A 24,678-nucleotide genomic window follows, 5' to 3' on the forward strand; every position below is an offset into this window, starting at 1 on the left:
ATATTGGGAAACAATGAAATAGTAGAAATGTCATTAACTAACTTATAAGAATTTTTCAAATTATAGAATGATTCCCAGAAATCAAACTCGGTCGATGAAGAGCTATGTTGAATGATTTTAGCTGAAGAAAATTTAAATCTGTGATTAGAATTCCCACTATGTAATGTAGGACACTAAAAGATCGGCTAATATCCTAAATTCGGACGTATATTTCGTGTTCCTTAAGTCGAAGCTTAAGGGTAAGTTTTGTTTGTTCAATATAAACGGAGCCAGAAGGACACGAAATTTGATAAAACATCTCAGCTATTTATATGAGCAATAGGGTCTTAAATGTTGGTGAAATTTAGTTTACTTACAGGGGAAAAAACGACTTTAAATTTAAGTTTATTCTAAACCTTAGCGATTTGGGGACTGATATTTGAATAATAAGGTGAAACAAGTTCGAATTCGAGAGTAAGGTGAATTACGAGATTATTTTTTTTGCTTTATTATCACTGTTATTATTATTTATCTCCTTTTTCCATTGTTTTTTTTTTTTTTTTTTTTTTTTTTTTTTTAATAAATTTAAATTTTTTTGTACTCTGAGTGAAACTAACCAAAATCGATTTAAAATCTATGTATGAATAAGATTGATGTCAGGAGCTGACATAAGTTTTTCCAATTAAGCAAAGGTTTTAATGGTCGTTTTTTGACATTATATTCTTTTCATATGTTATTTAAGTCTTGTCCATTTTTTTTTTCAGTACATGAATCAGCATTTAACCAAAAATATCTTAAGTTAATAATTTGTTTTCCTGAAATGTTCTTCTTAATTAATTTCTAAATGCATTTTATTATTTTTCCCCTCTTCTGTTTTGCAATGCTTGTCTTGCATCTGAGTTCAAAGCGTCACAATTTTCCTTTCCAATTTCTGGTTTTTTCTTAAATTTTATTTTAGAAAATGTTTATATTTTTTCCCTTCTTGATTATAATGAAAGTATATAGGAGGATGTATTATACGCTTGACCTAAATTTTCTATTTCGAAAATATAACAAAAATTGGTTTAATTCATACTCTTGTGAATGAAAAGAAAAAAACTCGCTATGTATCATCATTTAATATCTACCGGTAAACACATAGTTTATTGTTGGTCATTACACCATTATTTGCATCAATTCATCGTTTGGAAAATGCATATATTTTAATCAGTGATTAAATGAACATGGCTTTATCTTGTACCCTCTTGAGTATGATGATAACATATCACAACTAAAAAAAAAGTACTCCTTTTGTTAGTGAAGTTCAAAAAGATAAATGGCTTTCTTTATTATTGTTATCGGTTATCATGTCATATATAAACGAAATTAATACTCTTATTAAAAACAGTTATTTTTTATCTCATGGTATTTTTTCCCTCATTCTTTTTACAGGATAAATTTCAAGGTTCGTATCTTGATTTAAATCAACTCTTGTTTTTTCTTCTTTTAATCATTGATTTAAGAATGGGGGATTAAATGATTATTGATCATAGAAAAATCATTGATTGAATTAATTTTGTATTTGTTTTAAAGACTTTGAATTTTATTCTTAATATATTGCTGCGTTAATAAATTTCAGTTAACAAAATTGCATTTGTATTTCGTGTAAAAATTATGTAATAAATTGTAGAACTTCTGATTTTTCGGAATGTAAATAAAGAGCGAAGTGAAATTCTGTATTTATTGAGTGTAGATTTTTTCGCTGTAAACATGGAGGTATAAAAAAGAATTTATTAGTTCAAAGCTTGAAAGAACAAATTTCAAAACCACGTTTTTTTTAATATTACGAAAATATTTCTGAATCTTAGGGTAAACATAATATTAAAAGGAAATTATATATTGAAATCTGTATTGAAATTTTTGTGGACCTACTGTAAGTGTTAAGTAAAGGTCTGCTTACATGCGAAGTCAACTAATTCTATTCTATAATTTTTCACATTTTAATTGACTCTTTTTTTATATAATATTTTTCTTAAATCTTACATATTTACCCATGTTTATTTAATGTAGACCATAGATTCTCAACCTTTTTAACGTTGCCGCCCCCCTAAGGAACAAAAAAAATTTCAACGCCCCCTTTGTAAAAATTTAGTTATTTTAAGCAAAGGGGTGGAGGGGAGGTGTTGAATTATAAGAGGCAACATTTTTAAGCAATTTTTTAGGAGTAAAATTTGCTTCGTTCTTCTAAAAAAAATAATGTGCACGTTAACTCGATATTTTTCTTCCAGCAGATAATCGCATTCTATTTGTTGTAATCAAAATAAATACAGTATTGAAAAAAATACAACAAAGAAGTCTATAGTTAAAAAGAGTAAATATTCTTAATTAGATAATAAAAAAACACACAAAAATAATTTTTTTACTCTAAAAATTATTATCAACGAAGCAATCAAATAACCATGTTAGTGGAATGATTGTGCTTGATGGTTCAGACCTAGTTTCTTAACATTCGGTTCAATATTTTTAGTTAGATAAAGACGCAAATCTTTTTGTGACTAGATCCGTCACAGCACTGAATCTTTGTTTGACAAGGTAGGAGGAAGGGAAGGCAACTTAAACTTTTTGAGAACAGTTTATAGTCCAGGTGAGTGGTGTTACCTTGGAGCCAAAATTCAGAGAGATGATCACCATTTCAAAGTTTCATTGCTTGAAAGTTCGATCCTTTTCATATCCCATTGCTTGAAATGGGATATGAAAAGGATTCATATCCCATTTAGGGACTTCCAGGGACAAAACATCTTTATAGCGGTCGGAAAAGTCCATGTGTAAAGACTCAAGGTGTTAGCAATATTCTTGTGTATCACCAGAGGGAATTTCACTATTCTTTTTAAGATCCGATTAGATTGGAAATTGGTTAAACTCATTCCGACCAAAATTTTGTTTCCTTAAAATAATTTTTTTAGAAAGGCAAAAATTAACTAATTTTGTAGTGATCAAATTGAACTTGTGGCCTTGAAGTTGTAAATTAACGCAGTTAAATTTTGCAAATAAATCTATCATGTATGCAACTTCTATCTTAAATTCTAGCAATCCGTCCGTCTTTCAGAACTACATTTGTGTTTTCGAGGAACTCAAGTACAAATTCGAAAAGAAGCTGAAACCTATTGAGACAGGTGCCTTAGGAAAGCCAGCGAATCTCAATGTGTAGTAGCAAGCGATTGAATTCATTTTTTTTAATTTTTACACAGCTTATGAATATTTGATCGTTGAGAGCATTACAGTTAATTTTGTTCACAGCAGAGCTCGATATATTGCAATGACTGACGCAAACAATCACTGGGATTTTTTCCAACTAAATGCTGTCTGTAAATCACGCAGCAAACAGTTAAAATATCTGGTACCTCCCTCTTCAAAAGGGTGATAAACCCATGATGTCGACCCACCATTGCAGGAGTTTCATCAGGGGCGACAGAGGTAATATTCGCAAGACGAATGTTTTATGTTTAAAATAATCTTGGGTAGTATTAAAAATAGATTCACATTTGGTTTCTACAATCAAGCTTCTTGCAAAAAGCTTCTCTTGAATAATTTTTCTTTCTTTAACTAACCGGACGTATGCCAAAAGTAAAGCCTCATTACTTGGCAAGGTTAACTCATAAACTTGAGGGGGAAATATGTTGGATATCAAAAGTTTGCATAAAGAAACTTCAATATCTTCAACCATCTTATCATTTCACCGCTGTAATTTATCGTTGCTTAATGGGATAGTTTTGATTGCATTGGATACAGCTGGATGGTGTAAAACTGCTTCTAAAGCTTCCTTGTCAGCCAGCAGTATCAACTCTTTGCCTTTGGTATGAAAGAATCCCAGATTTAGCAATTAATTTTGATATATTTTAAGAGGCTATCGAACTATCCTAATTTTGTGAGGAGTTTGCTAGCAAGCCCGAGACCGATGGTGCCAGTCAGAAACTTGTGCTTGATGTTCGTGAAAAATGACAGATCTTTATTTTGTTTGCAAGGATGAATTTTTTGAAAATGCTCCTGCAAACGGGAAGGTTTTATTGCCTCATTAAATAAAACTTTCTAACAAAGTAAACATTTGTGAAGTTGAGAGTTCAATGACGATTGAACAAATCCGAATTTCAAGTACATGACACTGACGAGTATTCAAGTATTAACGACAATTCTTTCTGTTAACCGACATTGTTGGAGGCAGCAAAATACAAACGGTGAAAGATAATAAACAATTTTTCAAAATTAATAAATAATTTACGATGAAGAACTAATTCGCGCACGTTCCTAGCCAAATAAACAGTGAAAATGAATGGGGGAAAATACTAAAAGGAGCTCACGAAAACCTTCATAAGAAACATGGGTCAAACCAAACATTCATACTGAAAGTATATGCATTTCAATTTTCGCCAAATGACTTGTATGAGTCAGAGGCAAAAACAACTGTCTCATGCTTTGCGCTGGTTCGAATTCGAGAATATAGATCACATAAGTTCGTTTTATTGCTGAAACAAATGGTGAATCGGATAATCTTAATTTAATATACTGATTTAATCTTTCTTTTAACATTAATTTTAGATTAATTTTATTTATTAAATCAATAGTAATTTAATAATTTTATTTAGGAGTTTCAGCATTAAATTTGAATGGCAAAACATGGTCAGCGCCCCCTAACGCCCAAAACAAGCTCACCGCCCCCCTACTGCCCAAAACAAGCTCACCGCCCCTCAGCATACTCCAACGGCCCCCCGGGGAGCGGTATCGCCCCCGTTGAGAAACAATGATGTAGACTATTCGAATGATGGCGAATGTGAAAAATAAATAAATTCCAATTAAAATAATGTTTATGAACAGTAAATAAGTCATTTATGTTAATGAAAAAATAGCTCAATTTTTAGCAATTGACAGTTAGTTTGAATATCAGAGTTATTCTATTGATTACGCAATCAGATAATATTCTTGATTATACTCTGACTCTATTGGGGCTTGAGCCTCCTCTACTCATAAAACTCAAGATGAGAGCGATAAATAACGTTAATGAAAATTCGGAGAAATCGTAAATAAAAGAGAGCTTTTGGATCCGTTATGAGAAAGGGTTAGAAGCAAGAAGGATCATAAATTTGTCTTCTCTTAAATCTGGCAAACATTTTCTGGATTAATGATTTTTAGTACTTTTCAAAATCTTCCAGATTGGATTCTATGGAATACAAAATTCGGTTACTGTTATACGTTCATTTCAATGATCTTGCCGTCAAACAAGCTTCTAGCAATTAAATATAAATAATAGGTACATTTGTTAGTTTTGGATCGGTAAGCTCATTTTCTGTATTAATTGTTTGGTGCTTTTACAAATCTAATCAATTCGAATATTTTAAATTGGAGAATCATTACAAAATTTTGTGTTGCTCAATGTTTATTTGATAATTTTGCTGAAGTTCTTATAGTGATGAATGCAAGAATAGTAGGCAAATTGAGAAATTACGGATTGGTGAGCTCATTTTCCGGATTAATGATTTTGGTGCTTTTTCAAATCTACTAAATTAGAATGTTTGAAATAGGAAAATTATTGCAAAATTTGTTGTTGTTCTATGTTCATTGGATTGCAGTTTTTAGTAAAAGTTTTGAATAATAGAAAAAATTTAAAAAAAAAATTAGGGATTGGTGATCATTTCTGGATTAATCTGGATTGAGGATTTTGGTGCTTCAACAAATCTCCTAAATTAGATTATTTGACGCAGGATTGTCATTATAAAGTATTGTTGTTCTATATTCGTTTGATAATTTTAGTAAATGAAAGAAGAATTGAAAAATTGCGGATTGGTGAGCTCATTTTCCGGATTAATGATTTTGGTGCTTTTACAAATCTACTAAATTAGAATGTTTGAAATAGGAAAATTATTGCAAAATTTTGTTGTTGTTCTATGTTCATTTGATCATTTGATTGCAGTTTTTAGTAAATGTAAGAACAGTCGAAAAAATTTAAAAAAATTACGGATTGGTGATCACTTCTTTGTTAATCTGGATTGAGGATTTTGGTGCTTCAACAAATCTCCTGAATTAGATTATTTGAAGCATTAAAGTCATTACAAAGTATTGTTGTTGTTCTATATTCGTTTGATAATTTTAGTAAATGAAAGAAGAATTGGAAAATTGTGGATTGGTGAGCTCATTTTCCGGATTAATGATTTTGGTGCTTTTGCAAATCTTCTAAATTAGAATGTTTGAAATAGGAAAATTATTGCAAAATTTTGTTGTTGTCCTATGTTCATTTGATCATTTGATTGCAGTTTTTAGTAAATGTAAGAACAGACGAAAAAATTTTAAAAAATTACGGATTGGTGATCACTTCTTTGTTAATCAGGATTGAGGATTTTGGTGCTTCAACAAATCTCCTAAATTAGATTATTTGAAGCATTAAAGTCATTACAAAGTATTGTTGTTGTTCTATATTCGTTTGATAATTTTAGTAAATGAAAGAAGAATTGGAAAATTGCTGATTGGTGAGCTCATTTTCCGGATTAATGATTTTGGTGCTGTTGCAATCCTACTAAATTAGAATATTTGAAATAGGAACATTATTGCAAAATTTTGTTGTTGTTCTATGTTCATTTGATCGTTTGATTGCAGTCTTTAGTAAATGTAAGAACAGTCGAAAAAATTTAAAAAAATTATGGATTGGTGATCACTTCTTTGTTAATCTGGATTGAGGATTTTGGTGCTTCAACAAATCTCCTGAATTAGATTATTTGAAGCAGGAAAGTCATTACAAAGTATTGTTGTTGTTCTATATTCGTTTGATAATTTTAGTAAATGAAAGAAAAAATGAAAAATTACGGATTGGTGAGCTCATTTTCCGGATTAATGATTTTGGTGCTTTTGCAAATCTACTAAATTAGAATGTTTGAAATAGGAAAATTATTGCAAAATTTGTTGTTGTTCTATGTTCATTTGATTGCAGTTTTTAGTAATAGTTTTGAATAATAGAAAAAATTTTAAAAAAAATTAGGGATTGGTGATCATTTCTGGATTAATCTGGATTGAGGATTTTGGTGCTTCAACAAATCTCCTGAATTAGATTATTTGAAGCAGGAAAGTCATTACAAAGTATTGTTGTTGTTCTATATTCGTTTGATAATTTTAGTAAATGAAAGAAGAATTGAAAAATTACGGATTGGTGAGCTCATTTTCCGGATTAATGATTTTGGTGCTTTTGCAAATCTACTAAATTAGAATGTTTGAAATAGGAAAATTATTGCAAAATTTGTTGTTGTTCTATGTTCATTTGATTGCAGTTTTTAGTAATAGTTTTGAATAATAGAAAAAATTTTAAAAAAAATTAGGGATTGGTGATCATTTCTGGATTAATCTGGATTGAGGATTTTGGTGCTTCAACAAATCTCCTGAATTAGATTATTTGAAGCAGGAAAGTCATTACAAAGTATTGTTGTTGTTCTATATTCGTTTGATAATTTTAGTAAATGAAAGAAGAATTGAAAAATTACGGATTGGTGAGCTCATTTTCCGGATTAATGATTTTGGTGCTTTTGCAAATCTACTAAATTAGAATGTTTGAATTAGGAAAATTATTGCAAAATTTTATTGTTGTCCTATGTTCATTTGATCATTTGATTGCAGTTTTTAGTAAATGTAAGAACAGTCGAAAAAATTTAAAAAAATTACGGATTGGTGATCACTTCTTTGTTAATCTGGATTGAGGATTTTGGTGCTTTAACAAATCTCCTGAATTAGATTATTTGAAGCATTAAAGTCATTACAAAGTATTGTTGTTGTTCTATATTCGTTTGATAATTTTAGTAAATGAAAGAAGAATTGAAAAATTGTGGATTGGTGAGCTCATTTTCCGGATTAATGATTTTGGTGCTTTTGCAATCCTACTAAATTAGAATATTTGAAATAGGAAAATTATTACAAAATTTTGTTGTTCTATGTTCATTTGATCATTCGGCGATCACAGGTTACCCATTGGCAAAATGTTTTTTTTTTTTTTTTTTTTTTTTTTTGTAATATTCACCCGAACTAGTAATGAAAACGATCCAGTTTGAACTGTAGGTTAGAATTTCTGATTCTAAATTAAAACTATTAGGACAATAAATTCAAAAATATCGTTCAAATGATGAAATTCTCTTTTATTCACAACTCAAGAAGTATTTATGGGATCTCTCTGATCCCATATATCTCGAAAATAAACTCACCAATTTAATGCATGGCAAAATTAAAAGTTAAAAAAGGAATTCTAAAAAACAGCGCGGTCTTACAGCAGCGGTCGTCATAGCAACGCGTGCAGTGACGACGCATGCGCAAAGTGTGATGACGTCCAAATATGGTGCGCACGCCATCAAACCCAAAACAACACCCATTTTGCCAATGGGTAGTGAAAATACTTCATTTCTCACTTCTAACTTCGTTATTTTTCATTCATTCATTTATTTATTCTGCTTCGTATAACCCCAATTTTTACAGAAATCCTGTGAAACTTAAAGCAAATAAGTTTAAGTTAACTTCTTCTCATTTTATAATCCTATCTTCCGAACATTTCTTAATTAAAAAGTCTAGAAAGTTTTTCCAAAGCTTGTCTCATCCTATCAGGTATTGAAGCAGTAATGTAAAAAAAATGTCTGATATCAGCAGTAGAAACTTATAGTGTAGTTTTAAAACAGACACTTCATTATCTGTGCGCTGATTTTTTTTACTTCTTGCATTTTACACATTAACAACTTTTTCGCAATATTACTGCATTGTGAAAGTTAAAAGAATTGACTCAATTTCGGTTAAAGCACGCTCGTAATAATTTAGATTGAATGAATTTTTAAAATTCATCTCCCCCATTTCCGTTGATCATTGTAAATAAAATGTTGTTTAAAAACAAACTACGTACTTATCTCTTTCAAAATGCTTGTTTAAACACATTGGTTTATTCGCCAGGAATACAAGTAATCATAGATAAAACGTGATTCCATCAACATTGTTCCAGTTTCAGAAGTTTAACCATTCGTCTCGGACTCCACAAACTGGTTATAAGCAAGCATTTCTCTCTGCTATATTTTCTAAAACAGTAGTCGGCAAAATTTATCTTAATTACGTCAGACCACACTCCCTTATCGCCTGGGGACAGACGTGTCACTCCTTCGAAATAAGGTTTGTAGGATTCATACTCTCTTTCTCGCTTTCCCTTTTTTATTATTTTGGACAAAACGTGACACGGCTATTAGAGTGTGCGATGTCTTCGGACAATTAAGTTTTGAGTGCTTTTTTTAGAACGTTTGGCGTGTTTTTTTTTTCTCTCTCTCTGAGTTGTTGGCTGTTTTATTTAATGTAAGCGAAGCTTTGGATAATTGTTCTGTTTTAAAACACCGTTTTTTTTATATATATACAAATATGGTTAGATTTGTTTATTTTGAGAGTTGGTAAGTTTTTGACCGTTTTTTACATTTTTTTACATCCGTCGTTGAACTGCCGACCCAATTTTGGGTTTACGACTACTAATGTTCAACTCCGTAGTCTTGTAATTTTGAACCCAATCCAGAAGACAAGGGAACTCCTGGATCGAGTATTAAGAGAAATTTGCCTTCGTGGAGGACTTTATGATGGAGTTAACCCGCATTTGCGTTATATGCAGAGGAAGACCACGAGAACCTCCCACGGTTAGTTTGACGCCAAGGGGACTCTAACCCATGATCCGTCTACCACTGAGGATATTTCACGTCAGCACTGTGGTCGGTGCAATCCGGATGCGGAATTCGTATTGACTGGGATTCGAACCCAGTTTTCCTCATTGGAAAGCGAACGATCTGTCCCCTGAGCCATCACGGCTCGTGGTTTTTTACTTTGAATAAAACCGTTACGTCAAAAACTCTGCGCCATAAATCTAAAGCAATTGCATTTATGTATTGATATATGCATATATTTATGTACGCACAGGCCGGAAAAAACAAACCAATTTTTATCTAGGCATTATGCTGAAGAGAACTAACATCCAAAACGCGCAAAATCAAAGTGCTTCGCTAAAAATGTTAGGGAAAATCTTGTAAACTTATCCCGATGATCTCTTCAGTGACATGCAAAAAGGGAATTATTATTTCCTATAACTCCTTCTTAATATAGGCCGAGGGATTTCTCCGGCTCTCCGGTTGGTTAAAGGGAAAAACTTAAAATGTTAATTCTAGCATTTTTTTTTATTTTTTTAATCTGAATTTAGAACTAAAATGCCGAATGTGAGTTACAAATTTGAGAACGCGTTTCGCTTTAAATAATAAATTAAGAAATAGAATTTAAATAATACATGGATATATATAGAGAATTGAAATTTTTGAAATATTGAGAAATATTTTAAGAAGCTATTATACTCCAAAAAGCTATATAAAAAGATAACTATATAAAAGATGCTGAGGAGTTACAACAATTTTAATTATATTTTTGCTATATCTGGAAATTAAGCAGCATAGTAGCTGGAACTGTTAGTAGGTGGGGGAGGGGTAGTAAATTCAGTGATTTGCTTTTGAAATATTATTTTAAAAATTTAATCATTCTTAGATGTATATATTAAAAAAATAATCATAAACGAACGAATAAAGAAAATATATAAAATATTCCTCTTTTCTTAATGTAAGTAACTCCTTTTACTATTACTGTATAACTATTTACTGTAACTATAAGTAAGTCATAATTAGAGAGGAATGAAAGGTTTTTATACGCCTATCAGCCAATTCTTGCATAGCTAATAACCTCCTCATTAGAGCTAAACGCCTTCCCTCGGGAAATAATTTTTTTCTTTTACACTTGCCAAAAAATTGTCTAATTGAACGGTTTGGGAAAAAATAGTTTTCCTCTTCGAAGGAATTTTTAGTATAGACTATATTCAACTTTAATACGAGATTATTTGAACTATGCTAGAATCGGTTTGAGAAGTATTCTTAATTAGATAACTGAGAATAACTTAATAAGAATTGGAAAAACTTCCTGATCATAGGAGTAAGAGAACGGTGATTACATAGTGTGTACGTTTTACTTACATTCTTTAAATGTATATTTGAAGGCATCTCAAAGACACTTTCTAAATTATTTTCCAGTTGACATTAAATTCCGCCCACCAGAAAAATATATGTGTAATATCTTCTCGATTAGTAAGAGTTTGTTTTTAAAAACTTAAGTTCTTCTTTAACTTGAATATCACATATTATAATGTTTAATTTTTGTTTCAAAAGATTATAATGTGTGGTTGTAAACAGAGTTTGAGTGTGGAAAGATTTATTTTTAAGTTTCAGAGTTAATTTTTAAAAGAATAATTAACAGTGTTTTCCCTAAGCGTTTTTTGAAAGACGTCTTGCCCTTTGGTCCCAATAAATGTAGACTTTTAGTTAAAGTAAGCCACCGTCCCTTAAAAACACTGCCTTTTTATTCAGATTCCATTTTGAAAAATATTTATCCATTGTTTTTAAACAATAATTTCACACTGGTAAAATTATCTTTCTTTATAGTTTTAATTCCGATTACTATGACAAATATTTGTTTTGTTAGGATTATTCTCAACTGTTTAACTTTTTATAAGTATCTTTATTAGTGGGAGGGATATTAATAAATATTTTAAGTGATTTAAATTTTATTTTTAAAATAAATATCTTTTTAGAAAAAATGCATCTTTAAATGTTTATTTTCTCGTAATTTTGAGTTTAAATTGCAGAAAAAGGCTTTCAAAATGTTTATCAATTAATCACTTTTTGCTAGTTTACTTTTTTTGGAAAAAAATTGTGCACAGAGATTGCCTTTTAGCAAGCATTTAATTTTTTTATAAACTACTAATTTTTCTCTTATTTTGATAATGGGACAGAATTACTATTTGAAATATACTCATAAAATAGTATGAGAGGATAATTTAAAAATTGTTGAGTATAAAATTTAGTTATTACATAATATTGCAGTGTAATATTATGCAATAACTGAATTTTATGCTCAACAATTACACATTTTGATAACTATTTACGAGTACCATTTCCAAACTCAAAGTACCCTTTTCAGAGAGGAAGCACCTTGCCTTTTTTTTTCATTCCTCTGTAATTATTTTAACTGTTTTAACTTTTTCTAATCAGCACAAACTCTCATGTTGATGGAAATGTTTAGTTGTTATTATACATAAATTAAAAATGTGTCGTTTCAACTGAATCATTTTTTCATATTATATTACTCTAATGTCCTTAAAAATTCTATCTCTTCCGTTTGCTAAATTGTATCTTAAGTAGCTGAGAAAAACATTCTAATCATGAAATGATTTAAGATTTTAATGACAATAGTTTCATAGATAGATTGACATAATGACAACTTCCCCCAAAGATGAATTAAGTCACTAAAGAGAAGGATTTCTGGCATACATTTGGCTAAATATAGCTTTCTTCCTTTAATGCCAAGCCTGCATATCTATAATTGACATGAAAGGATATCACGTCAGTCTATGTTATCACGCCATAAACTGCCTTCAGATACTCAGCCCAGATGTTAAAAATCAAAAAAAAAAAGTCTGAGCTGTACCTTGTAATGTCCACCCTTTGGCTCGGGTCCAGACTTTGACTTATTTATGAGCCATTGGTGAAAAAATGGTATACTTAACCTTAAGTAGCTTTTATTTATGACGCTTTCAATGTAAAACATATGTGAGTTTAATTCATCTTATAAACGCGATTGATGAAGGATATTAATTTTACTAAGTGCTCCGCCGACTTTTTATTTGTATAATTTTTTCTGTACATTGTGGCATTTTTTAATACGTTTTCAGAAATTTAATTTGTTGAATGAAGTCTAACATTATTATTTGAAAAGTTAATGTTTTAATAAGTAGTTGTGCCGGCTGACATAGAAGAAGAAAGCTTATTGCGTTTAATATTTTCATTGATATTATTGAAGTGTATAGCGTTTTTGTTTCTTATACAACAGTTTTAGAAGGTACTGAAACTAACAAGTTATTTATCTGAGCTTAAGTGATAGAAGAGCAATGAGATTCACATATTTGATTAGAATCTTGTCAGAACTCGCATCCCCGATAGCATTCATTTATTTGCTTGTGTACATTTTATCAATTATCAATTCAAACTATCTTTAGACACAGTAATGGAGTGCATAATGCCATTTGCGTTTCGTGCAATATAGGTAAACTTAAACTAATGATCTTTGTACTTTATTACTGTTTGATTTAAAGCAACTAATAACTTAGGATACCTGGATACCGACTGATCAGCTCACTTAGGATACGTTATCTTGTTTACGTTTAATGCAATATAGATATAGGTACAATATAGGTATAGGTATTAATATGATTATATTTCCTCTTTTTTCCAGTCTGATTTAGTAGCTGATAACTCCACTGATCAGCTTACCTAAAATACGTATTGTCATTTACGTTTAATGCACTAAAGATACCCCAATCATATTTCCTTTTTTTTTCCAGTCCGATTTAGTAGCTGATAACTCGTCTGATCAGCTTACCTTAATTGCGTATTGTCATTTACGTTTAATGCATTATAAATACCCCAATCATATTTCCTTTTTTTTTCAGTCCGATTTAGTAGCTGATTACTCGTCTGATCAGCTTACCTAAATTACCCATTACCCTTTACGTTTAATGCAGTATAGGTACCCCAGTCATATTTCCTCTTTTTTTCCCGTCTGATTTAATAGCTGATAACTCGGCTGACAGCTTACCTAAATTACCCATTGTCCTTTACGTTTAATGCAGTATAGGTACCCCAGTCATATTTCCTGTTTTTTTCCGTCCGATTTAGTAGCTGATAACTCGACTGATCAGCTTACCTAAAATACGTATTGTCATTTACGTTTAATGCATTATAAATACCCCAATCATATTTCCTTTTTTTTTTTCAGTCCGATTTAGTAGCTGATAACTCGTCTGATCAGCTTACCTAAATTGCGTATTGTCATTTACGTTTAATGCAGTATAAGTACCCCAGTCATATTTCCTCTTTTTTTCCCGTCTGATTTAGTAGCTGATAACTCGACTGATCAGCTTACCTAAAATACGTATTGTCATTTACGTTTAATGCACTATAGATACCCCAATCATATTTCCTTTTTTTTTCAGTCCGATTTAGTAGCTGATAACTCGTCTGATCAGCTTACCTTAATTGCGTATTGTCATTTACGTTTAATGCAGTATAAGTACCCCAGTCATATTTCCTCTTTTTTTCCCGTCTGATTTAGTAGCTGATAACTCGACTGATCAGCTTACCTAAAATACGTATTGTCATTTACGTTTAATGCACTATAGATACCCCAATCATATTTCCTTTTTTTTTCAGTCCGATTTAGTAGCTGATAACTCGTCTGATCAGCTTACCTAAATTGCGTATTGTCATTTACGTTTAATGCAGTATAAGTACCCCAGTCATATTTCCTCTTTTTTTCCCGTCTGATTTAGTAGCTGATAACTCGACTGATCAGCTTACCTAAAATACGTATTGTCATTTACGTTTAATGCACTATAGATACCCCAATCATATTTCCTTTTTTTTTCAGTCCGATTTAGTAGCTGATAACTCGTCTGATCAGCTTACCTAAATTGCGTATTGTCATTTACGTTTAATGCAGTATAAGTACCCCAGTCATATTTCCTCTTTTTTTCCCGTCTGATTTAGTAGCTGATAACTCGACTGATCAGCTTACCTAAAATACGTATTGTCATTTACGTTTAATGCACTATAGATACCCCAATCATATTTCCTTTTTTTTTCAGTCCGATTTAGTAGCTGATAACTCGTCTGATCAGCTTACCTAAATTGCGTATTGTCATTTACGTTTAATGCAGTATAAGTACCCCAGTCATATTTCCTCTTTTTTTCCCGTCTGATTTAGTAGCTGATAACTCGACTGATCAGCTTACCTAAAATACGTATTGTCATTTACGTTTAATGCACTATAGATACCCCAATCATATTTCCTTTTTTTTTCAGTCCGATTTAGTAGCTGATAACTCGTCTGATCAGCTTACCTAGATTACTTATTATCATTTACGTTTAATGCTTGATAGGCACTCCCGTGAAATTCTATATTTAGGATACTTAACGTTGTTTACGTTTGGTACAATATAAGTACCCCACTGATCTGTCCTTATATCTATCTCTCGTCATATTTTTATTTACTTAATTACTTCATAACCTTACGGTATTTCTGATTGCAGCGTTTTGGGGAAATTATTCGAAAAATAGTCTTTATCGGCAATTTTTTCTTTAAGTTAATATTGCATCTGACAAAGGTAATAAATTAAAGTATGAATCGTGAATTTCGGAAGTCAAAAGTACCAATTTCATGATTCTAATGGTAAAATGAAATTTAAAAAGTATTTCCGTAAGCCGCGACTGTTTTTAAAACATCTGTCAGTTGTTAGCAAACATGTTATCACTGTATAAACTGCATCGACGAAAAAAACTATCGATAATCGATACAGTTTGTCTCCTTGGGTGACTGATCGATTCTTTCTTCTGATATATAATGATACATTAATACTTTGAAACTTAAGTTCTTTAGAAACTTTTTCATGGATGTAGACTATTATTTTTAAAAATACTTAAATATGTCTGATATTTGTAATATTTCTAATATTAGATATCGTTATTAATGTAACTTAAAATTATATCTGCTGATTCAAATTTTCAAAAAAATAAAAATATTTTGTAGTTTTATTCCTGTTGCATGCCTTGATTTTTTCCTAATGCATTGCATCTCTAAAAATTTTAGTGTTTGAAGTAATGTAAAAGTTTGTTTTTTTTATAATGCAATGACTAATAGTCTTAGATTTTTTTTTTTTTGGTCCATAGTAAATTCACTTAAAATCATTAATAAAATTACTAATGAAATCGTCATTTCATTCTGCTATTTGTTTTTTTTTTTTTTTTTTTTTTTTTTTTTTTTTTTTTCCTGACGCGGTGCTCCAAGTGAGTTTGAGCACTCTAGTTTGTTGGAATTTCGATTGGCGATAATATAGTGATAAATTCTGATAGCCGCTGGCTGAAACCAATGTAAACTTGCCTGGCGATGTAGTAGAAATATGGGTGCTCTAACTACAGTTAATGATGGCGTAGTTAAAAAATATTATTTTGTTACGAACATACCCTTCAACTCCTACGGAATTTCTGTATTTTTAAAAAATATTTTTCTTAGGAGTTGCAAAAGTTATACATAATTATTTTAATAAATTAGGATTGACAAAATTTTGTTCACCTTTACATATAAATAACAACGATGAATTTTTTTCCCCTGTTGCATGAGATTTTTTAGCAGATTTTAGATACTTTCGCGTCGCTGATTTCAAATATGCCATCCGTTTTTTTCACGCACCTATACTCAGAAGTATACATTGTTCTATTTCGGCGCATTTTCTCATTTTTCATTATGATTTTATCTATATGTTTGGTTGATGCTTTGTTACTCAACATCCTCTTTCCCAGGAAGGATTATTATTATAATTCTTTTTTTATCTCTAGCAACCAAAGCAAAAAACAAACTTTTTTTTATCTATTACATAAATCTGTATTTAATTGGAAATCTAAATGCATGTTTCCTTTGTAATGTTTTAAATCCATCCTGAGAAATCGGTTGAAATAAAAGTACATTTTTGCTTCTAAACCTTGCTTAGTAAGTTTATTTATTTTTGATATGTGCAGTTAGCAAGACAGAAAACAGGACATCTTAGTAAGTAACTTAAATTATAATTATGAAATTTTCACTTACTAAGATTCACTCTTAACGTTGTTTTTCGAAGCTCTGTCGCCAAGGAAAATAAAATAGCCATAGTTTACTTGAAGCAACGCGATGATTTTAAACTAGATTTATAATCTTGTGAAGAATTATCTGGGCTTTAGTACATACAAATAACTTACAAATTTTTATAAACTTTTTTTTTAAATTGCCAATTTGGCGTCATTTTTGCACCTAGAGGAAAATTATCAAAATCTTATTCTCAGTTTTTTTTTAAGTTTTTATAAGCCCAGTAAATGCAGCGTTGGAGAAAGTTTTTAAATATTAAAAAAAAATTAAGACTACAAAGACTTTTTATTTCTACAAAACTGTGGTTTTTCACCATATTGGTGTTATTTTGTTTGACAGTGCTGTCTTTAGATAGGCTAAACTTATCCTTACAGTTATAAGTAACAGTTGCAAACTCACAGCAGTTATAAAAATAGCATATTATTCGCAAAAAAAAAAAAAAAAATCATTTCATATTACTACGGAACCTTCGAAAAACAGCCTTTAAGGTTCGAGAGTCCAACATTAAATATGCTATTTAATTTGCTATTTCTTAAAAGACCATGCTCAAAAACGTTATTTTTTTTTTTTTTTTTTTTTTTTTTCCTGAATAAAACATACCTTTTTTTCGACGGTTTTGAAGATTCTTGACCTTCAAAACAAATCTGGACAGGGTCGGAAATCAGGAAACTAGGGTTTAAATAGTTCACATTTAGGGAGCGGTGAGAAATAATGTGTGCGTTACATAGATTAGAAAATATAAATTTTCCGTTTGTAGGCAGTGACCGGTAGACTCTAATTCCAGGCCATAGGAAAAGTGGTTAGTAAGTTATACTAACCACTTTTCCTCAAACCTTATGAGTCGGTGACTAATGAGTACTTTTCATTAATCCAATGAATACTTTTCTTTCAATAGCCCCCCTTTTTTTTCTCGCTTGGATTAAATTATATTTTTGAGAAAAATTTATGTAAGAAATTATTTACTGCTATAAAAAGTTAATTCAACAATAAAAATAAAATAAATATGTGACAAATTTTAATTAAACATACCTACTTGGTTTCTCCGTGAAAGAAAATTCGTTGCGCAATTTTAAAAAAATTCTTTTTTTAAAAAAAAAATGAGAAAGAAAATAACATCGGGAAAATGTGACCTGTTGTTTATTTAAATCCGCTTTCTTTTTTCTTTCTTTTTTTTCTTTGTTTCACCATGCGGCTAGTGGCTATTTTCAGGTGTAGTGTTACGTATGACTTTATTTGGAAACCATTATTTAATGGTAATTTAACTTTTTGCGTATTTCGCGCTCCTGATTTTCCTTTTTTATTTTTACACTTTCTGTTCTGTTTTTTTTAATATTTTAATTATTGATTTATTTTTAAATTGCATAGTAATTTATGATAACTATGTAAGCGTATGTCTCTTGCGCTCCAATTCAAAACACTAGCGCAATCTATTATCACATGACAATATCATGAAACAGCTTTAACCTTTTGACGCAAAATTATATATTATGTAGCATATTTTTCATACTTTATTTTTCCTTATTTTGCATTAATTTATTGTTATAAAATATAGCACCAGTGTCTCTTTTTCTGTGTAAAATCTTCAAAACACGGCTTATATCCCAATATTATTATCACAATCTTATATGAAAGTACTATTTTCCATAAATGAGAGTGTAATGAACGAAAGTGATAATGTAGTATGATAATGACTTAGTCTAATAAGGCATTTTTTTGTATGTTGTATATTCTATTAATCAATAAAATAAATTCATAAAATTTAATTAAGTATTTATTATTATTTTTTTTTATCAAATTTATTTCTTACCTGAATTTTTGGGCAACATGTATGTTTAGATAATGATAAACTATTAAACTATAATTTTTATCCAAACAAACGAAACTTCATGTTTTATATTTATTTATTTCTCTTTTTCAAATGCGATGTTTTTGTTTTCTTTATTTAAAAAAAGTAAGGGAAAATGTGACAAGATGCGACTGAAGGTACTAACAAAACACGTTGAAATAAAATAGAAAAATTCCATCGCAAAAAGCAGAAAATCCAATATTTTCAACACTCGGGGGGTTGGAGAGGGAGCAGCGGAAAATTCCTATCTCCCGAAACTGGAGTTTAATGTGCAACGGGAACGGGATCAATACCTTAGGTTACTGGAACGCAGATGTTCAATAACTCTAGACATGATCTTGAACGATACCTTCAATGGGGGTGAACGGACAATTGACCATGGCAATCGATGAACGAAAAGGAGAATTTTTTTTTTCCCTTTACCTTTCCGGGATTTGACGGACAGAGTATTTTTTTCCTCCTTCCTTCAACCATTGCTGGGGTTTCTTCATCCAATTATTTACAGGAACTCCCGGAAAGGAGGAAGCAAGCATTTGCTCCCAAGTTGCCTTTCTTTTCCCTTTCGGCTTTGAATACAAAAGGGACTTCTAGACTATTGTTATCGAACGCGGAAAGTTGGTCTTGTTACATGCCATTACAAAAGCTAACATCGGAAAAGTGATGTCTTACAAGTGTGCTTGAATTAACTGGGCTTGACTTTTAATGTGCTAATATTTATGGATGCTTGGATTGTTTCTTTTCACAGATTTGAGTAAATAAAACGGGCAAGACGTTCTGTTTCTGCTGTTTGCTTCAGAAAATTGTCTATTAATATTTTTTTATTTAATTAATTTATTTATTTGGTAATTATTTAATTTTCGTTTATGTTTGTTTTGTAATCAACTGTTCTTTGTATCGAGTAGCAAAAAAAAATCGTGTTGATTTACATTTCAAATCTTGAGAAATTATGAGTTATAACACTCCAAAGTATTCCATTTCTGTTCAATTGAGAACTACATTGATTTTTTCATTTATGAAACTTGAGTTCTAATGTTAGTAAGTTACACCTTGTGTTCACTCTATGTCAACATTTCCTTTCCAGTTGAAATTTGTTCTATTGTTAGTAAATAACACTGTGCATTTACTCTGTGGTAACATTTCCTTTCCTGCCAAACTTGTGTTCTGTTGTTAGTAAGCTACACCGACGTTTACTCTATGGAAGCGTTTTTTTCCTTCCAAACTTGAGTTCTATTCTTAGTAGGTTACACCATGTGTTTACTCTATGGAAACATTTCCTTTCCTGTCAAAAATTTGTTCTATTGTTAGTAAATTACACCTTGTATTCACTCTATGGCTACATTTCCTTTCCTGTTAAACTTGAGGTCTATTACTAGTAAGTTACGACGCGTTTTTTTTTTTCTTTTTGGTTGTTTAAAAAAAAACATTTCTTCTCCTACAAAAATTTAGTTTTATTGTTAGCAAGTTACACTGTGTGTCTAATTTTCAGAAACCTTTCCTAAAGTAAAGATCAAATAATTGCGAATTTCCTCAAGTTTACTGTATGAGAACGATATTTTTTTGGCAAAACTTGAATTTAATATGTTTAAATATTAGTAAATTATACTTTGTTTACTCTATGAGAGTATTATTTCTTTTTATGTGAAATGAGGGCTATATATATTTATATATATCTTTTATATTTTTCGCAATTTTAAATAAAATTTGAATGTGAAAAATATAATTTCATGTTTCTTTTACATCATTAAACTATAAAATTGCTTAAAAGCTTTTTATTCTTCTCATACTTGGTATTTTTAAAAGGTCAAGATATTTTACCTAAATCTATTATTTTTCAATCACCTAGCAATCTGATACGCATTTAAATTATCCTGAGATAAAAAATTAAATTAATTTTCATAGTCAAGAAATGTAAATTATAATAAGCTAACCTAAAAAGCAATTTCATCAAAATGTGTCAATCTATTCATATTTAAATACTCTCTTTGAAATCTGTGAAACTCATCACAAAAACAATGTCAAAAGTAATAAAATTCTAATTTCCTTCCTATTTTTAAAAGCATCTGCTTCTAATTTTTATTTTCAGTCAATAAAATCTACTCACATTTTTATTTTTCCTCAAAAATAAACTGCTATTCTTTTTTTTTATTCCTGGCTTTAACTATCATATGAGTCATCGGTATCTTTATACCCATATGCATGGCCTAAGAAACTCAGGAACTAACTTTAGATTTAATTTTGAAACTTCGCGAATATTGAAGCAAATTTCAATTTTTTGGCCAGCCATTTTAACATAGTCATTAAAATTGTTCAATTTATTAAAATCAGTAAATTATAGTTATGTAATAATATAACCTAAAAGACTATTATATAAGAAAGTTTAAATCCATAATATATAAATATCTCTTCTCACAAATCTATAAAACTCATTACTAAAACAACGTCAAAATTAATAAAACTCCATGTCTTCCCTGCTTTTAAAACCACCCGCCTTCTGTCCCAATCAATAAAATGTTCGAAAACTTTTTTTTTCTCTTTCCAAAAAATAAAAGTCAATTCCGGCTTTTCATTCGTAGCTTTAATTATCGTTGGGTCATCGTTACCCATATTCCCGTATGCACGCACCGGGAGATTCAGAAAGAGGTACGATTCCCCTAATTAGCAAAGACGAGTCCCGTTTCTCCGAAGATTAGTGCAGGGGTGATGGTGATTTTCTGCAAGTTGCCTTTCTCGCCCGAATGCCCCGATGCTGTAGTGGCCCTAATTATGTACGATTTCTTTCATCGCCGCGTGGCAATTAATTAAGGTTATATTTTTCATCTCCCAATTAATCCTCTTTTCTTCCAATGTGGTTAGATGGTTGGAATTTCTGGGTAGTGGTAGAAGGAAGGAATTTTATTTCGTCTATGATTTTTGTGTTAAGTTACCCATAGTATTTTGTGTTAGTTAATCATTTAATTTTCTCTTTTTTTTTAGGTATTATGAAATAATACAATCGACTGTTATGTATTGGATAGTATTTTTATGTTGATGTAATTTCTTTTAAATTTTCACCTTGTTAAGGATTATGCGTACTTGAAATGACATTTTTCTGTATTTTTTTAACATCCTAGTGCAGTGTTTCCCAACGTGGGGCCCACGCCCCACTGGGGGGCAATTTGATTGTTAATGGGGGCAATTCGAAAATGGACTCGACACGAGTTTAACCCTTTTGCTCCGGACTATTTAAATGCAATGCTAGATTTCGGTGCCAAAATTGAAAGAAAAAATCAAATTCTTAAATAATTGCAGCCAATAAATATTATAAATTCTTTTGACGAGACCAGAATATCAACTGGGTTTTGGGCATCGTCAAGGTAACCTACCTGCAGCAGACTTCGCGCGGACTTTCAAACTTTAAGGAAAAATTTTGAAAAGAGGACAACAGTAAAGTCTCTATTTACTGCTCACACTTCAACTCATAATCGTATTCTTGAGGCTAGTTATCAAATTTTTTTATTCATCGCTAAATCTGGAAAAATCATACTACAGAAGAGAATTTAATTAAAACGGCCAATATCAGCATCTCTTAAAACGATTCTTGAAAAAGATGCAAAAGCTATTGCACTCAGTAACAATACTGTTAGCAGAAGAATAGACGAAATGAGTGAAGATATTGAAAACAACAGGCTGAAAACAAGAAAATTCTCAGTGCAAATGGATGAATCAATTTTGATAGACAGTGTGGCAGTATTGATAACTTACGTAAGATATATTGATAAAGGGCATTTTGCTGAACAAATGTTGTTCTGTAAAAGATTAGAAGGCACCATGTCCTCCAACGATATATATATAATAAGCTAAAAAAGTATATAGATGTCAATAATATACCAATAAATACATAACATCTTGTGCTGCAGATGGTGCTCCTGAGAAAAATGGCCGCTTAAAATTGATGAAAGATGAGAATCCAGAAATGATTCTCGTGCATTGAGTTATTCATAGGAAAAACTTGGTAGCTAGAAGCATCTATCCTGCTCTAAATGAAGTACTACATTCAGTAATAAAGTGCATCAATGATATTAAAGCTAATGCTAAAAGTGAGCTTCTCTTCAAGCTATTTTGTGAAGAACAAAATGCAGACCATGTAAGACTTTTACTTCACACTGAAGTAAGATGGCTCTCTAAAGGGAACTGCTTTAAAAGATTTATGGAACTTCTTGATATTCTTAGTGATTTTTTAAGCAACAAACCTAAAATGAAGTATCTGTTAACAGTCGATGATAAAGCATTTGTGAGTTATTCACTCGATATCATTGAAAAACAAAATATATTAAATAAGCAACTTCAAGGAACAAATAAAACTCTTGTTGATGCAAAAGCGAAGATATTTGGTTTCATTACCCTTATTGAGTTATGTCAGATATATATTAACAACATTGGCACCAAAAATGTGAAGTAAATAATACCACTTTACTTGTTATTGTCGATCATCTGAAAATTCTATCGGCTGATTTAAAAGAAAGACTCTCTGATTTAAAACAAATTGATTTTCCAACATGGATGATGCAGCCAAACTTAGTGGATTTGTCTGATGTCTCAAATATGCAGTATCAAGAGGAACTCGCAAAAATGCAAAATAATGAGTCAGTTAAAACTTTATTTAATATAAAGGGAGTGATGGCATGGCTTTGTGAGGAAATCAAATATCCAAATTCAACCAAATGTGCAAGAAAACTATTGCTACCGTTTCCATCTTCATATTTAGCTGAATTTGGATTTAGTGCTGTAAATGATTTACTGCTAAAAAAAGAAATCGTCTGGATATAACACAACGGGGATACTTGAGGCGGAAGCTAACCAAATTGGAACCTAACATAAAATATCTGTGCAGCAAGGATCTCACTAAATTAAAATATTAAATTATTATAGAAAAATCTTTATTAAAACTATTTGAATTTTAGTTTTTCATTATGTGTTTTGAAAATTTATTTGCTGTGTTTCGTTAACAATTTCCTAGTGATTTCTTTCTAAAACCTATAATTTAAGTTTCTTAAGTGAACAATTAAATTTTTTAATGTTAAAAATTATGTATATGTTTCATAGGGGGACATAAGAATTTTAGAATGGCTTAGGTGGGGCATGGCACAAAAAAGGTTGGGAAACACTGTCCTAGTGTGTAGAAGGAGTGAATTTTATTACGTCAATGATTTTTGTGTTAAATTAACCGTAGTGTTTTGTGTTAGTTAAAATCATGTTAATTTTCCTTTTTTGAGGAATTATTAAATAATACAATAGATTTTTTTGTATTGGATAGTTTATGTTGATATAATTCTTTCTTTCTATAATTACCTTATTAAGGATTATACATTCTTGAAATGTTAAAAACGAGAGACATTTTTATGCATTTTTCGACCTCAAAGTACGTATACATATTTGAATTTGATATATTTTATCTATTATCCTTGATATATTATATCTATTATCCTTGATATATCTTTGATATATTTTATCTATTATGGTGACTTGAAACCCACCCAGCTTCTGACCGAGGGGATCTTTGCTGGATAGGAAAGAATGCCAGTGCGCAATGATGACCATCGGGCCGTTTGCCTTAAAATTGTTTTGGTTTTTTATCCCTCCCAAGTTGGAATCCCACTAATCGTTATCAACGTCGTGCGCCATGGTGGCTAGATTAGTTGAAGCATCTCTCGCACGTCTGGTTTAATTCTAAAGGTTGTAGGTTCGAATCTCTACAAGAAAACTTAAAACTAAAGAAACTTGAAACCGAAGATATGGTAAGATGCTTGGTAGGTCTGCAGTGGTTGGAATTCTTTTCTTGCCTTAACTTGCATCACTTGTAGGTATGTACAGAGTTATTAAAAAAATGGACCTAATTTAATTAATTTTTGTTTAGTAAAGTATAAATTGGATCTGAGCAATCAGCATGCTAATGGAAAAAAAGAAAGGTAAAAACTGCTTTTTAAAGAGATCATAAATGTTCAATGTAACCCCCTTTCTTTTCGGCGAACATCTAATAGGCTGGTTGGTAAGGCACTGTGCCCATGTCCAAGAGTTTGTGAGTTCGATCCTTACCG

At 30.7% G+C, this 24,678-nt stretch overlaps 1 protein-coding gene across 7 annotated transcripts in view; it reads left to right on the forward strand.

Annotated features, from left to right (window-relative positions):
• The window catches only part of LOC107452053 (tyrosine-protein phosphatase Lar), a 218,635-nt gene that overhangs the window by 52,788 nt on the left and 141,169 nt on the right, over nt 1-24,678 (forward strand). The window contains exon 1 of one of the 7 annotated variants that reach the window (XM_087160768.1): nt 9,022-9,129. The exons of the other annotated variants lie outside the window; for them this stretch is intronic. The gene's annotated coding sequence lies outside the window, so the exon portion shown is untranslated. Of the gene's footprint in view, nt 1-9,021; nt 9,130-24,678 lie in introns of those variants that run through there. 7 annotated transcript variants of the gene reach the window in all.

The sequence above is a fragment of the Parasteatoda tepidariorum genome, chromosome 4 (assembly GCF_982258835.1).
Source record: "Parasteatoda tepidariorum strain Cologne lab strain chromosome 4, Ptep-v5.0, whole genome shotgun sequence".
NCBI lineage: Eukaryota > Metazoa > Arthropoda > Arachnida > Araneae > Theridiidae > Parasteatoda > Parasteatoda tepidariorum.